We start from the raw sequence: 19,099 nt of genomic DNA on the forward strand, positions 1-19,099 counted from the left end.
TGACATGAACCAAAGGTCGTGACCGACAGTCTCCAGTAGGATCACTTCACTGACATGAACCAGAAGTAGTGACGGACAGTCTCCACCAGGATCACTTCACTGACATGAATCAGAGGTAGTGACGGAAAGTCTCCAGTAGGATCACTTCACTGACATGAACCAGAGGAAGTGACGGACAGTTTCCATTAGGATCACTTCACTGACATGAACCAGAGGTCGTGACCGACAGTTTCCAGTAGGATCACTTCACTGACATGTACTAGAGGTCGTGACGGACAGTCTCCAGTAGGATAATGTCACTGACATGAACCAGAGGTCGTGACGGACAGTATCCAGTAGGATCACTTCACTGACATGAACTAGAGGTAGTGACGTACAGTGTCCACTAGGATCACTTCACTGACATGAACCAGAGGTAGTGACGGACAGTCTCCAGTAGGATCATTTCACTGACATTAACCAGAGGTAGTGACGGACAGTCTCCAGTAGGATCACTCACTGACATGAACCAGAGGTCGTGACCGACAGTCTTCAGTAGGATCACTTCACTGACATGAACTAGAGGTAGTGACGGACAGTCTCCAATAGGATCACTTCACTGACATGAACCAACAGTAGTGACGGACAGTCTCCAGTAGGATCACTTCACTGACATGAACCAGAGGTCGTGACCGACAGTCTCCAATAGGATCACTTCACTGACATGAACCAGAGGTGGTGACGGACAGTCTCCAGCAGGATCACTTCACTGACATGAACCAATAGTAGTGACGGACAGTCTCCACTATGATCAATTCACTGACATGAACCAGAGGTAGTGACGGACAGTCTCCAGTAGGATCACTCACTGACATGAACCAGAGGTCGTGACCAACAGTCTTCAGTAGGATCACTTCACTAACATGAACTAGAGGTAGTGACGGACAGTCTCCAGTAGGATCACTTTACTGACATGAACCAGAGGTCGTGACGGACAGTCTCCAGTAGGATCACTTCACTGACATGACCAATAGTAGATACGGACAGTCTCCACTAGGATCACTTCACTGACATGAACCAGGGGTCGTGACCGACAGTCTCCACTAGGATCACTTCACTGACATGAACTAGAGGTAGTGACGGACAGTCTCCAGTAGGATCATTTCACTGACATGAACCAGAGGTAGTGACTGACAGTCTCCAGTAGGATCACTTCACTGACATGAACTAGAGGTAGTGACGTACAGTCTCCAGTAGCATCACTTCACTGACATGAACCAGAAGTAGTGACGGACAGTCTCCACTAGGATCACTTCACTGACATGAACCGGAGGTAGTGACGGACAGTCTCCAGTAGGATCACGTCACTGACATGAACCAGAGGTCGTGACGGACAGTCTCCAGTAGGATCACTCACTGACATGAACCAGAGGTCGTGACCGACAGTCTTCAGTAGGATCACTTCACTAACATGAACTAGAGGTAGTGACGGAGAGTCTCCTCTAGGATCACTTCACTGACATGAATCAGAGGTAGTGACGGAAAGTCTCCAGTAGGATCACTTCACTGACATGAACCAGAGGTAGTGACGGACAGTCTCTAGTAGGATCACTTCACTGACAAGAACCAGAGGTAGTGAAGGACAGCCTCCACTAGGATCACTTCACTGACATGAACCAGAGGTCGTGACCGACAGTCTTCAGTAGGATCACTTCACTGACATGATCTAGTGGTAGTGACGGACAGTCTCCAGTAGGATCACTTCACTGACATGAACCATAGGTAGTGACGGACAGTCTCCAGAAGGATCACTTCACTGACATGAACCAGAGGAAGTGACGGACAGTTTCCAGTAGGATCACTTCACTGACATGAACCAGAGGTCGTGACCGACAGTCTCCAGTAGGATCACTTCACTGACATGAACCATTAGTAGTGACGGACAGTCTCCACTAGGATCACTTCACTGACATGAACCAGAGGTCGTGACCGACAATCTCCAGTAGGATCACTTCACTGACATGAACCAGAGGTAGTGACAAACAGTCTCCAGTAGGATCACTTCACTGACATGAACCATAGGTAGTGACGGATAGTCTCCAGTAGGATCACTTCACTGACATGAATCAGAGGTAGTGACGGACAGTCTCCAGTAGGATCACTTCACTGACATGAACCAGAGGTTGTGACGGACAGTCTCCAGTAGGATCACTTCACTGACATGAACCAGAGGTCGTGACGGACAGTCACCAGTAGGATCACTTCACTGACATGACCAATAGTAGTTACGGACAGTCTCCACTAGGATCACTTCACTGACATGAACCAGAGGTAGTGACTGACAGTCTCCAGTAGGATCACTTCACTGACATGAACTAGAGGTAGTGACGTACAGTCTCCAGTAGCATCACTTCACTGACATGAACCAGAGGTAGTGACGGACAGTCTCCACTAGGTTCACTTCACTGACATGAACCGGAGGTAGTGACGGACAGTCTCCAGTAGGATCACGTCACTGACATGAACCAGAGGTCGTGACGGACAGTCTCCAGTAGGATCACTCAATGACATGAACCAGAGGTCGTGACCGACAGTCTTCAGTAGGATCACTTCACTGACATGAACTAGAGGTAGTGACGGACAGTCTCCAGTAGGCTCACTTCACTGACATGAACCAATAGTAGTGACGGACAGTCTCCAGTAGGATCCCTTCACTGACATGAACCAGAGGTCGTGACCGACAGTTTCCAGTATGATCACTTTACTGACATTAACCAGAGGTCGTGACCGACAGTCTCCAGTAGGATCACTTCACTGACATGAACTAGAGGTCGTGACGGACAGTCTCGAGTAGGATCACGTCACTGACATGAGTCAGAGGTCGTGACGGACAGTCTCCAGTAGGATCACTTCACTGACATGAACCATTAGTAGTGACGGACAGTCTCCACTAGGATCACTTCACTGACATGAACCAGAGGTCGTGACCGACAATCTCCAGTAGGATCACTTCACTGACATGAACCAGAGGAAGTGACGGACAGTTTCCAGTAGGATCACTTCACTGACATGAACCAGAGGTCGTGACCGACAGTCTCCAGTAGGATCACTTCACTGACATGAACTAGAGGTAGTGATGGAGAGTCTCCACTAGGATCACTTCACTGACATGAATCAGAGGTAGTGACGGAAAGTTTCCAGTAGGATCACTTCACTGACATGAACCAGAGGTAGTGACGGACAGTCTCTAGTAGGATCACTTCACTGACAAGAACCAGAGGTAGTGAAGGACAGTCTCCACTAGGATCAATTCACTGACATGAACCAGAGGTCGTGACCGACAGTCTTCAGTAGGATCACTTCACTGACATGAACTAGAGGTAGTGACGGACAGTCTCCAGTAGGATCACTTCACTGACATGAACCATAGGTAGTGACGGAAAGTCTCCAGTAGGATCACTTCACTGACATGAACCAGAGGAAGTGACGGACAGTTTACAGTAGGATCACTTCACTGACATGAACCAGAGGTAGTGACGGACAGTCTCCAGTAGGATCACTTCACTGACATGAACCAATAGTAGTTACGGACAGTCTCCACTAGGATCACTTCACTGACATGAACCAGAGGTCGTGACCGACAGTCTCCAGTAGGATCACTTCACTGACAAGAACCAGAGGTAGTGAAGGACAGCCTCCACTAGGATCACTTCACTGACATGAACCAGAGGTCGTGACCGACAGTCTTCAGTAGGATCACTTCACTGACATGAACTAGAGGTAGTGACGGACAGTCTCCAGTAGGATCACTTCACTGACATGAACCATAGGTAGTGACGGACAGTCTCCAGTAGGATCACTTCACTGACATGAACCAGAGGAAGTGACGGACAGTTTCCAGTAGGATCACTTCACTGACATGAACCAGAGGTCGTGACCGACAGTCTCCAGTAGGATCACTTCACTGACATGAACCATTAGTAGTGACGGACAGTCTCCACTAGGATCACTTCACTGACATGAACCAGAGGTCGTGACCGACAATCTCCAGTAGGATCACTTCACTGATATGAACCAAAGGAAGTGACGGACAGTTTCCAGTAGGATCACTTCACTGACATGAACCAGAGGTCGTGACCGACAGTCTCCATGAGGATCACTTCACTAACATGAACTAGAGGTAGTGACGGAGAGTCTCCTCTAGGATCACTTCACTGACATGAATCAGAGGTAGTGACGGACAGTCTCCAGTAGGATCATTTCACTGACATGAACCAGAGGTAGTGACTGACAGTCTCCAGTAGGATCACTTCACTGACATGAACTAGAGGTAGTGACGTACAGTCTCCAGTAGCATCACTTCACTGACATGAACCAGAAGTAGTGACGGACAGTCTCCACTAGGATCACTTCACTGACATGAACCGGAGGTAGTGACGGACAGTCTCCAGTAGGATCACGTCACTGACATGAACCAGAGGTCGTGACGGACAGTCTCCAGTAGGATCACTCACTGACATGAACCAGAGGTCGTGACCGACAGTCTTCAGTAGGATCACTTCACTAACATGAACTAGAGGTAGTGACGGAGAGTCTCCTCTAGGATCACTTCACTGACATGAATCAGAGGTAGTGACGGAAAGTCTCCAGTAGGATCACTTCACTGACATGAACCAGAGGTGGTGACGGACAGTCTCCAGCAGGATCACTTCACTGACATGAACCAATAGTAGTGACGGACAGTCTCCACTATGATCAATTCACTGACATGAACCAGAGGTAGTGACGGACAGTCTCCAGTAGGATCACTCACTGACATGAACCAGAGGTCGTGACCAACAGTCTTCAGTAGGATCACTTCACTAACATGAACTAGAGGTAGTGACGGACAGTCTCCAGTAGGATCACTTTACTGACATGAACCAGAGGTCGTGACGGACAGTCTCCAGTAGGATCACTTCACTGACATGACCAATAGTAGATACGGACAGTCTCCACTAGGATCACTTCACTGACATGAACCAGGGGTCGTGACCGACAGTCTCCACTAGGATCACTTCACTGACATGAACTAGAGGTAGTGACGGACAGTCTCCAGTAGGATCATTTCACTGACATGAACCAGAGGTAGTGACTGACAGTCTCCAGTAGGATCACTTCACTGACATGAACTAGAGGTAGTGACGTACAGTCTCCAGTAGCATCACTTCACTGACATGAACCAGAAGTAGTGACGGACAGTCTCCACTAGGATCACTTCACTGACATGAACCGGAGGTAGTGACGGACAGTCTCCAGTAGGATCACGTCACTGACATTAACCAGAGGTCGTGACGGACAGTCTCCAGTAGGATCACTCACTGACATGAACCAGAGGTCGTGACCGACAGTCTTCAGTAGGATCACTTCACTAACATGAACTAGAGGTAGTGACGGAGAGTCTCCTCTAGGATCACTTCACTGACATGAATCAGAGGTAGTGACGGAAAGTCTCCAGTAGGATCACTTCACTGACATGAACCAGAGGTAGTGACGGACAGTCTCTAGTAGGATCACTTCACTGACAAGAACCAGAGGTAGTGAAGGACAGCCTCCACTAGGATCACTTCACTGACATGAACCAGAGGTCGTGACCGACAGTCTTCAGTAGGATCACTTCACTGACATGATCTAGTGGTAGTGACGGACAGTCTCCAGTAGGATCACTTCACTGACATGAACCATAGGTAGTGACGGACAGTCTCCAGAAGGATCACTTCACTGACATGAACCAGAGGAAGTGACGGACAGTTTCCAGTAGGATCACTTCACTGACATGAACCAGAGGTCGTGACCGACAGTCTCCAGTAGGATCACTTCACTGACATGAACCATTAGTAGTGACGGACAGTCTCCACTAGGATCACTTCACTGACATGAACCAGAGGTCGTGACCGACAATCTCCAGTAGGATCACTTCACTGACATGAACCAGAGGTAGTGACAAACAGTCTCCAGTAGGATCACTTCACTGACATGAACCATAGGTAGTGACGGATAGTCTCCAGTAGGATCACTTCACTGACATGAATCAGAGGTAGTGACGGACAGTCTCCAGTAGGATCACTTCACTGACATGAACCAGAGGTTGTGACGGACAGTCTCCAGTAGGATCACTTCACTGACATGAACCAGAGGTCGTGACGGACAGTCACCAGTAGGATCACTTCACTGACATGACCAATAGTAGTTACGGACAGTCTCCACTAGGATCACTTCACTGACATGAACCAGAGGTAGTGACTGACAGTCTCCAGTAGGATCACTTCACTGACATGAACTAGAGGTAGTGACGTACAGTCTCCAGTAGCATCACTTCACTGACATGAACCAGAGGTAGTGACGGACAGTCTCCACTAGGTTCACTTCACTGACATGAACCGGAGGTAGTGACGGACAGTCTCCAGTAGGATCACGTCACTGACATGAACCAGAGGTCGTGACGGACAGTCTCCAGTAGGATCACTCAATGACATGAACCAGAGGTCGTGACCGACAGTCTTCAGTAGGATCACTTCACTGACATGAACTAGAGGTAGTGACGGACAGTCTCCAGTAGGCTCACTTCACTGACATGAACCAATAGTAGTGACGGACAGTCTCCAGTAGGATCCCTTCACTGACATGAACCAGAGGTCGTGACCGACAGTTTCCAGTATGATCACTTTACTGACATTAACCAGAGGTCGTGACCGACAGTCTCCAGTAGGATCACTTCACTGACATGAACTAGAGGTCGTGACGGACAGTCTCGAGTAGGATCACGTCACTGACATGAGTCAGAGGTCGTGACGGACAGTCTCCAGTAGGATCACTTCACTGACATGAACCATTAGTAGTGACGGACAGTCTCCACTAGGATCACTTCACTGACATGAACCAGAGGTCGTGACCGACAATCTCCAGTAGGATCACTTCACTGACATGAACCAGAGGAAGTGACGGACAGTTTCCAGTAGGATCACTTCACTGACATGAACCAGAGGTCGTGACCGACAGTCTCCAGTAGGATCACTTCACTGACATGAACTAGAGGTAGTGATGGAGAGTCTCCACTAGGATCACTTCACTGACATGAATCAGAGGTAGTGACGGAAAGTTTCCAGTAGGATCACTTCACTGACATGAACCAGAGGTAGTGACGGACAGTCTCTAGTAGGATCACTTCACTGACAAGAACCAGAGGTAGTGAAGGACAGTCTCCACTAGGATCAATTCACTGACATGAACCAGAGGTCGTGACCGACAGTCTTCAGTAGGATCACTTCACTGACATGAACTAGAGGTAGTGACGGACAGTCTCCAGTAGGATCACTTCACTGACATGAACCATAGGTAGTGACGGAAAGTCTCCAGTAGGATCACTTCACTGACATGAACCAGAGGAAGTGACGGACAGTTTACAGTAGGATCACTTCACTGACATGAACCAGAGGTAGTGACGGACAGTCTCCAGTAGGATCACTTCACTGACATGAACCAATAGTAGTTACGGACAGTCTCCACTAGGATCACTTCACTGACATGAACCAGAGGTCGTGACCGACAGTCTCCAGTAGGATCACTTCACTGACAAGAACCAGAGGTAGTGAAGGACAGCCTCCACTAGGATCACTTCACTGACATGAACCAGAGGTCGTGACCGACAGTCTTCAGTAGGATCACTTCACTGACATGAACTAGAGGTAGTGACGGACAGTCTCCAGTAGGATCACTTCACTGACATGAACCATAGGTAGTGACGGACAGTCTCCAGTAGGATCACTTCACTGACATGAACCAGAGGAAGTGACGGACAGTTTCCAGTAGGATCACTTCACTGACATGAACCAGAGGTCGTGACCGACAGTCTCCAGTAGGATCACTTCACTGACATGAACCATTAGTAGTGACGGACAGTCTCCACTAGGATCACTTCACTGACATGAACCAGAGGTCGTGACCGACAATCTCCAGTAGGATCACTTCACTGATATGAACCAAAGGAAGTGACGGACAGTTTCCAGTAGGATCACTTCACTGACATGAACCAGAGGTCGTGACCGACAGTCTCCATGAGGATCACTTCACTAACATGAACTAGAGGTAGTGACGGAGAGTCTCCTCTAGGATCACTTCACTGACATGAATCAGAGGTAGTGACGGACAGTCTCCAGTAGGATCATTTCACTGACATGAACCAGAGGTAGTGACTGACAGTCTCCAGTAGGATCACTTCACTGACATGAACTAGAGGTAGTGACGTACAGTCTCCAGTAGCATCACTTCACTGACATGAACCAGAAGTAGTGACGGACAGTCTCCACTAGGATCACTTCACTGACATGAACCGGAGGTAGTGACGGACAGTCTCCAGTAGGATCACGTCACTGACATGAACCAGAGGTCGTGACGGACAGTCTCCAGTAGGATCACTCACTGACATGAACCAGAGGTCGTGACCGACAGTCTTCAGTAGGATCACTTCACTAACATGAACTAGAGGTAGTGACGGAGAGTCTCCTCTAGGATCACTTCACTGACATGAATCAGAGGTAGTGACGGAAAGTCTCCAGTAGGATCACTTCACTGACATGAACCAGAGGTAGTGACGGACAGTCTCTAGTAGGATCACTTCACTGACAAGAACCAGAGGTAGTGAAGGACAGCCTCCACTAGGATCACTTCACTGACATGAACCAGAGGTCGTGACCGACAGTCTTCAGTAGGATCACTTCACTGACATGATCTAGTGGTAGTGACGGACAGTCTCCAGTAGGATCACTTCACTGACATGAACCATAGGTAGTGACGGACAGTCTCCAGTAGGATCACTTCACTGACATGAACCAGAGGAAGTGACGGACAGTTTCCAGTAGGATCACTTCACTGACATGAACCAGAGGTCGTGACCGACAGTCTCCAGTAGGATCACTTCACTGACATGAACCATTAGTAGTGACGGACAGTCTCCACTAGGATCACTTCACTGACATGAACCAGAGGTCGTGACCGACAATCTCCAGTAGGATCACTTCACTGACATGAACCAGAGGTAGTGACAAACAGTCTCCAGTAGGATCACTTCACTGACATGAACCATAGGTAGTGACGGATAGTCTCCAGTAGGATCACTTCACTGACATGAATCAGAGGTAGTGACGGACAGTCTCCAGTAGGATCACTTCACTGACATGAACCAGAGGTTGTGACGGACAGTCTCCAGTAGGATCACTTCACTGACATGAACCAGAGGTCGTGACGGACAGTCACCAGTAGGATCACTTCACTGACATGACCAATAGTAGTTACGGACAGTCTCCACTAGGATCACTTCACTGACATGAACCAGAGGTCGTGACCGACAGTCTCCAGTAGGATCACTTCACTGACATGAACTAGAGGTCGTGACGGACAGTCTCGAGTAGGATCACGTCACTGACATGAGTCAGAGGTCGTGACGGACAGTCTCCAGTAGGATCACTTCACTGACATGAACCATTAGTAGTGACGGACAGTCTCCACTAGGATCACTTCACTGACATGAACCAGAGGTCGTGACCGACAATCTCCAGTAGGATCACTTCACTGACATGAACCAGAGGAAGTGACGGACAGTTTCCAGTAGGATCACTTCACTGACATGAACCAGAGGTCGTGACCGACAGTCTCCAGTAGGATCACTTCACTGACATGAACTAGAGGTAGTGATGGAGAGTCTCCACTAGGATCACTTCACTGACATGAATCAGAGGTAGTGACGGAAAGTTTCCAGTAGGATCACTTCACTGACATGAACCAGAGGTAGTGACGGACAGTCTCTAGTAGGATCACTTCACTGACAAGAACCAGAGGTAGTGAAGGACAGTCTCCACTAGGATCAATTCACTGACATGAACCAGAGGTCGTGACCGACAGTCTTCAGTAGGATCACTTCACTGACATGAACTAGAGGTAGTGACGGACAGTCTCCAGTAGGATCACTTCACTGACATGAACCATAGGTAGTGACGGAAAGTCTCCAGTAGGATCACTTCACTGACATGAACCAGAGGAAGTGACGGACAGTTTACAGTAGGATCACTTCACTGACATGAACCAGAGGTAGTGACGGACAGTCTCCAGTAGGATCACTTCACTGACATGAACCAATAGTAGTTACGGACAGTCTCCACTAGGATCACTTCACTGACATGAACCAGAGGTCGTGACCGACAGTCTCCAGTAGGATCACTTCACTGACAAGAACCAGAGGTAGTGAAGGACAGCCTCCACTAGGATCACTTCACTGACATGAACCAGAGGTCGTGACCGACAGTCTTCAGTAGGATCACTTCACTGACATGAACTAGAGGTAGTGACGGACAGTCTCCAGTAGGATCACTTCACTGACATGAACCATAGGTAGTGACGGACAGTCTCCAGTAGGATCACTTCACTGACATGAACCAGAGGAAGTGACGGACAGTTTCCAGTAGGATCACTTCACTGACATGAACCAGAGGTCGTGACCGACAGTCTCCAGTAGGATCACTTCACTGACATGAACCATTAGTAGTGACGGACAGTCTCCACTAGGATCACTTCACTGACATGAACCAGAGGTCGTGACCGACAATCTCCAGTAGGATCACTTCACTGATATGAACCAAAGGAAGTGACGGACAGTTTCCAGTAGGATCACTTCACTGACATGAACCAGAGGTCGTGACCGACAGTCTCCATGAGGATCACTTCACTAACATGAACTAGAGGTAGTGACGGAGAGTCTCCTCTAGGATCACTTCACTGACATGAATCAGAGGTAGTGACGGAAAGTCTCCAGTAGGATCACTTCACTGACATGAACCAGAGGTAGTGACGGACAGTCTCTAGTAGGATCACTTCACTGACAAGAACCAGAGGTAGTGAAGGACAGCCTCCACTAGGATCACTTCACTGACATTAACCAGAGGTCGTGACCGACAGTCTTCAGTAGGATCACTTCACTGACATGATCTAGAGGTAGTGACGGACAGTCTCCAGTAGGATCACTTCACTGACATGAACCATAGGTAGTGACGGACAGTCTCCAGTAGGATCACTTCACTGACATGAACCAGAGGAAGTGACGGACAGTTTCCAGTAGGATCACTTCACTGACATGAACCAGAGGTCGTGACCGACAGTCTCCAGTAGGATCACTTCACTGACATGAACCATTAGTAGTGACGGACAGTCTCCACTAGGATCACTTCACTGACATGAACCAGAGGTCGTGACCGACAATCTCCAGTAGGATCACTTCACTGACATGAACCAGAGGTAGTGACAAACAGTCTCCAGTAGGATCACTTCACTGACATGAACCATAGGTAGTGACGGATAGTCTCCAGTACGATCACTTCACTGACATGAACCAGAGGAAGTGACGGACAGTTTCCAGTAGGATCACTTCACTGACATGAACCAAAGGTCGTGACCGACAGTCTCCAGTAGGATCACTTCACTGACATGAACCAGAAGTAGTGACGGACAGTCTCCACCAGGATCACTTCACTGACATGAATCAGAGGTAGTGACGGAAAGTCTCCAGTAGGATCACTTCACTGACATGAACCAGAGGAAGTGACGGACAGTTTCCATTAGGATCACTTCACTGACATGAACCAGAGGTCGTGACCGACAGTCTCCAGTAGGATCACTTCACTGACATGTACTAGAGGTCGTGACGGACAGTCTCCAGTAGGATAATGTCACTGACATGAACCAGAGGTCGTGACGGACAGTATCCAGTAGGATCACTTCACTGACATGAACTAGAGGTAGTGACGTACAGTGTCCACTAGGATCACTTCACTGACATGAACCAGAGGTAGTGACGGACAGTCTCCAGTAGGATCATTTCACTGACATTAACCAGAGGTAGTGACGGACAGTCTCCAGTAGGATCACTCACTGACATGAACCAGAGGTCGTGACCGACAGTCTTCAGTAGGATCACTTCACTGACATGAACTAGAGGTAGTGACGGACAGTCTCCAATAGGATCACTTCACTGACATGAACCAACAGTAGTGACGGACAGTCTCCAGTAGGATCACTTCACTGACATGAACCAGAGGTCGTGACCGACAGTCTCCAATAGGATCACTTCACTGACATGAACCAGAGGTGGTGACGGACAGTCTCCAGCAGGATCACTTCACTGACATGAACCAATAGTAGTGACGGACAGTCTCCACTATGATCAATTCACTGACATGAACCAGAGGTAGTGACGGACAGTCTCCAGTAGGATCACTCACTGACATGAACCAGAGGTCGTGACCAACAGTCTTCAGTAGGATCACTTCACTAACATGAACTAGAGGTAGTGACGGACAGTCTCCAGTAGGATCACTTTACTGACATGAACCAGAGGTCGTGACGGACAGTCTCCAGTAGGATCACTTCACTGACATGACCAATAGTAGATACGGACAGTCTCCACTAGGATCACTTCACTGACATGAACCAGGGGTCGTGACCGACAGTCTCCACTAGGATCACTTCACTGACATGAACTAGAGGTAGTGACGGACAGTCTCCAGTAGGATCATTTCACTGACATGAACCAGAGGTAGTGACTGACAGTCTCCAGTAGGATCACTTCACTGACATGAACTAGAGGTAGTGACGTACAGTCTCCAGTAGCATCACTTCACTGACATGAACCAGAAGTAGTGACGGACAGTCTCCACTAGGATCACTTCACTGACATGAACCGGAGGTAGTGACGGACAGTCTCCAGTAGGATCACGTCACTGACATGAACCAGAGGTCGTGACGGACAGTCTCCAGTAGGATCACTCACTGACATGAACCAGAGGTCGTGACCGACAGTCTTCAGTAGGATCACTTCACTGACATGAACTAGAGGTAGTGACGGACAGTCTCCAGTAGGCTCACTTCACTGACATGAACCAATAGTAGTGACGGACAGTCTCCAGTAGGATCCCTTCACTGACATGAACCAGAGGTCGTGACCGACAGTTTCCAGTATGATCACTTTACTGACATTAACCAGAGGTCGTGACCGACAGTCTCCAGTAGGATCACTTCACTGACATGAACTAGAGGTCGTGACGGACAGTCTCGAGTAGGATCACGTCACTGACATGAGTCAGAGGTCGTGACGGACAGTCTCCAGTAGGATCACTTCACTGACATGAACCATTAGTAGTGACGGACAGTCTCCACTAGGATCACTTCACTGACATGAACCAGAGGTCGTGACCGACAATCTCCAGTAGGATCACTTCACTGACATGAACCAGAGGAAGTGACGGACAGTTTCCAGTAGGATCACTTCACTGACATGAACCAGAGGTCGTGACCGACAGTCTCCAGTAGGATCACTTCACTGACATGTACTAGAGGTAGTGATGGAGTGTCTCCACAAGGATCACTTCACTGACATGAATCAGAGGTAGTGACGGAAAGTTTCCAGTAGGATCACTTCACTGACATGAACCAGAGGTAGTGACGGACAGTCTCTAGTAGGATCACTTCACTGACAAGAACCAGAGGTAGTGAAGGACAGTCTCCACTAGGATCACTTCACTGACATGAACCAGAGGTCGTGACCGACAGTCTTCAGTAGGATCACTTCACTGACATGAACTAGAGGTAGTGACGGACAGTCTCCAGTAGGATCACTTCACTGACATGAACCATAGGTAGTGACGGACAGTCTCCAGTAGGATCACTTCACTGACATGAACCAGAGGAAGTGACGGACAGTTTACAGTAGGATCACTTCACTGACATGAACCAGAGGTAGTGACGGACAGTCTCCAGTAGGATCACTTCACTGACATGAACCAATAGTAGTTACGGACAGTCTCCACTAGGATCACTTCACTGACATGAACCAGAGGTCGTGACCGACAGTCTCCAGTAGGATCACTTCACTGACATGAACCAGAGGTAGTGACAGACAGTTTCCAGTAGGATCACTTCACTGACATGAACCATAGGTATTGACGGATAGTCTCCAGTAGGATCACTTCACTGACATGAACCAGAGGAAGTGACGGACAGTTTCCAGTATAATCACTTTACTGACATTAACCAGAGGTCGTGACCGACAGTCTCCAGTAGGATCACTTCACTGACATGAACTAGAGGTCGTGACGGACAGTCTCGAGTAGGATCACGTCACTGACATGAATCAGAGGTCGTGACGGACAGTCTCCAGTAGGATCACTTCACTGACATTAACCATTAGTAGTGACGGACAGTCTCCACTAGGATCACTTCACTGACATGAACCAGAGGTCGTGACCGACAATCTCCAGTAGGATCACTTCACTGATATGAACCAAAGGAAGTGACGGACAGTTTCCAGTAGGATCACTTCACTGACATGAACCAGAGGTCGTGACCGACAGTCTCCATGAGGATCACTTCACTAACATGAACTAGAGGTAGTGACGGAGAGTCTCCTCTAGGATCACTTCACTGACATGAATCAGAGGTAGTGACGGAAAGTCTCCAGTAGGATCACTTCACTGACATGAACCAGAGGTAGTGACGGACAGTCTCTAGTAGGATCACTTCACTGACAAGAACCAGAGGTAGTGAAGGACAGCCTCCACTAGGATCACTTCACTGACATGAACCAGAGGTCGTGACCGACAGTCTTCAGTAGGATCACTTCACTGACATGATCTAGAGGTAGTGACGGACAGTCTCCAGTAGGATCACTTCACTGACATGAACCATAGGTAGTGACGGACAGTCTCCAGTAGGATCACTTCACTGACATGAACCAGAGGAAGTGACGGACAGTTTCCAGTAGGATCACTTCACTGACATGAACCAGAGGTCGTGACCGACAGTCTCCAGTAGGATCACTTCACTGACATGAACCATTAGTAGTGACGGACAGTCTCCACTAGGATCACTTCACTGACATGAACCAGAGGTCGTGACCGACAATCTCCAGTAGGATCACTTCACTGACATGAACCAGAGGTAGTGACAAACAGTCTCCAGTAGGATCACTTCACTGACATGAACCATAGGTAGTGACGGATAGTCTCCAGTAGGATCACTTCACTGACATGAATCAGAGGTAGTGACGGACAGTCTCCAGTAGGATCACTTCACTGACATGAACCAGAGGTTGTGACGGACAGTCTCCAGTAGGATCACTTCACTGACATGAACCAGAGGTCGTGACGGACAGTCACCAGTAGGATCACTTCACTGACATGACCAATAGTAGTTACGGACAGTCTCCACTAGGATCACTTCACTGACATGAACCAGAGGTAGTGACTGACAGTCTCCAGTAGGATCACTTCACTGACATGAACTAGAGGTAGTGACGTACAGTCTCCAGTAGCATCACTTCACTGACATGAACCAGAGGTAGTGACGGACAGTCTCCACTAGGATCACTTCACTGACATGAACCGGAGGTAGTGACGGACAGTCTCCAGTAGGATCACGTCACTGACATGAACCAGAGGTCGTGACGGACAGTCTCCAGTAGGATCACTCAATGACATGAACCAGAGGTCGTGACCGACAGTCTTCAGTAGGATCACTTCACTGACATGAACTAGAGGTAGTGACGGACAGTCTCCAGTAGGCTCACTTCACTGACATGAACCAATAGTAGTGAGGGACAGTCTCCAGTAGGATCCCTTCACTGACATGAACCAGAGGTCGTGACCGACAGTTTCCAGTATGATCACTTTACTGACATTAACCAGAGGTCGTGACCGACAGTCTCCAGTAGGATCACTTCACTGACATGAACTAGAGGTCGTGACGGACAGTCTCGAGTAGGATCACGTCACTGACATGAGTCAGAGGTCGTGACGGACAGTCTCCAGTAGGATCACTTCACTGACATGAACCATTAGTAGTGACGGACAGTCTCCACTAGGATCACTTCACTGACATGAACCAGAGGTCGTGACCGACAATCTCCAGTAGGATCACTTCACTGACATGAACCAGAGGAAGTGACGGACAGTTTCCAGTAGGATCACTTCACTGACATGAACCAGAGGTCGTGACCGACAGTCTCCAGTAGGATCACTTCACTGACATGAACTAGAGGTAGTGATGGAGAGTCTCCACTAGGATCACTTCACTGACATGAATCAGAGGTAGTGACGGAAAGTTTCCAGTAGGATCACTTCACTGACATGAACCAGAGGTAGTGACGGACAGTCTCTAGTAGGATCACTTCACTGACAAGAACCAGAGGTAGTGAAGGACAGTCTCCACTAGGATCAATTCACTGACATGAACCAGAGGTCGTGACCGACAGTCTTCAGTAGGATCACTTCACTGACATGAACTAGAGGTAGTGACGGACAGTCTCCAGTAGGAGCACTTCACTGACATGAACCATAGGTAGTGACGGAAAGTCTCCAGTAGGATCACTTCACTGACATGAACCAGAGGAAGTGACGGACAGTTTACAGTAGGATCACTTCACTGACATGAACCAGAGGTAGTGACGGACAGTCTCCAGTAGGATCACTTCACTGACATGAACCAATAGTAGTTACGGACAGTCTCCACTAGGATCACTTCACTGACATGAACCAGAGGTCGTGACCGACAGTCTCCAGTAGGATCACTTCACTGACAAGAACCAGAGGTAGTGAAGGACAGCCTCCACTAGGATCACTTCACTGACATGAACCAGAGGTCGTGACCGACAGTCTTCAGTAGGATCACTTCACTGACATGAACTAGAGGTAGTGACGGACAGTCTCCAGTAGGATCACTTCACTGACATGAACCATAGGTAGTGACGGACAGTCTCCAGTAGGATCACTTCACTGACATGAACCAGAGGAAGTGACGGACAGTTTCCAGTAGGATCACTTCACTGACATGAACCAGAGGTCGTGACCGACAGTCTCCAGTAGGATCACTTCACTGACATGAACCATTAGTAGTGACGGACAGTCTCCACTAGGATCACTTCACTGACATGAACCAGAGGTCGTGACCGACAATCTCCAGTAGGATCACTTCACTGATATGAACCAAAGGAAGTGACGGACAGTTTCCAGTAGGATCACTTCACTGACATGAACCAGAGGTCGTGACCGACAGTCTCCATGAGGATCACTTCACTAACATGAACTAGAGGTAGTGACGGAGAGTCTCCTCTAGGATCACTTCACTGACATGAATCAGAGGTAGTGACGGAAAGTCTCCAGTAGGATCACTTCACTGACATGAACCAGAGGTAGTGACGGACAGTCTCTAGTAGGATCACTTCACTGACAAGAACCAGAGGTAGTGAAGGACAGCCTCCACTAGGATCACTTCACTGACATGAACCAGAGGTCGTGACCGACAGTCTTCAGTAGGATCACTTCACTGACATGATCTAGAGGTAGTGACGGACAGTCTCCAGTAGGATCACTTCACTGACATGAACCATAGGTAGTGACGGACAGTCTCCAGTAGGATCACTTCACTGACATGAACCAGAGGAAGTGACGGACAGTTTCCAGTAGGATCACTTCACTGACATGAACCAGAGGTCGTGACCGACAGTCTCCACTAGGATCACTTCACTGACATGAACCATTAGTAGTGACGGACAGTCTCCACTAGGATCACTTCACTGACATGAACCAGAGGTCGTGACCGACAATCTCCAGTAGGATCACTTCACTGACATGAACCAGAGGTAGTGACAAACAGTCTCCAGTAGGATCACTTCACTGACATGAACCATAGGTAGTGACGGATAGTCTCCAGTAGGATCACTTCACTGACATGAATCAGAGGTAGTGACGGACAGTCTCCAGTAGGATCACTTCACTGACATGAACCAGAGGTTGTGACGGACAGTCTCCAGTAGGATCACTTCACTGACATGAACCAGAGGTCGTGACGGACAGTCACCAGTAGGATCACTTCACTGACATGACCAATAGTAGTTACGGACAGTCTCCACTAGGATCACTTCACTGACATGAACCAGAGGTAGTGACTGACAGTCTCCAGTAGGATCACTTCACTGACATGAACTAGAGGTAGTGACGTACAGTCTCCAGTAGCATCACTTCACTGACATGAACCAGAGGTAGTGACGGACAGTCTCCACTAGGATCACTTCACTGACATGAACCGGAGGTAGTGACGGACAGTCTCCAGTAGGATCACGTCACTGACATGAACCAGAGGTCGTGACGGACAGTCTCCAGTAGGATCACTCAATGACATGAACCAGAGGTCTTGACCGACAGTCTTCAGTAGGATCACTTCACTGACATGAACTAGAGGTAGTGACGGACAGTCTCCAGTAGGCTCACTTCACTGACATGAACCAATAGTAGTGACGGACAGTCTCCAGTAGGATCCCTTCACTGACATGAACCAGAGGTCGTGACCGACAGTTTCCAGTATGATCACTTTACTGACATTAACCAGAGGTCGTGACCGACAGTCTCCTGTAGGATCACTTCACTGACATGAACTAGAGGTCGTGACGGACAGTCTCGAGTAGGATCACGTCACTGACATGAGTCAGAGGTCGTGACGGACAGTCTCCAGTAGGATCACTTCACTGACATGAACCATTAGTAGTGACGGACAGTCTCCACTAGGATCACTTCACTGACATGAACCAGAGGTCGTGACCGACAATCTCCAGTAGGATCACTTCACTGACATGAACCAGAGGAAGTGACGGACAGTTTCCAGTAGGATCACTTCACTGACATGAACCAGAGGTCGTGACCGACAGTCTCCAGTAGGATCACTTCACTGACATGAACTAGAGGTAGTGATGGAGAGTCTCCACTAGGATCACTTCACTGACATGAATCAGAGGTAGTGACGGAAAGTTTCCAGTAGGATCACTTCACTGACATGAACCAGAGGTAGTGACGGACAGTCTCTAGTAGGATCACTTCACTGACAAGAACCAGAGGTAGTGAAGGACAGTCTCCACTAGGATCACTTCACTGACATGAACCAGAGGTCGTGACCGACAGTCTTCAGTAGGATCACTTCACTGACATGAACTAGAGGTAGTGACGGACAGTCTCCAGTAGGATCACTTCACTGACATGAACCATAGGTAGTG

The sequence above is a fragment of the Lampris incognitus genome, chromosome 1 (assembly GCF_029633865.1).
Source record: "Lampris incognitus isolate fLamInc1 chromosome 1, fLamInc1.hap2, whole genome shotgun sequence".
Lineage (NCBI taxonomy): Eukaryota > Metazoa > Chordata > Actinopteri > Lampriformes > Lampridae > Lampris > Lampris incognitus.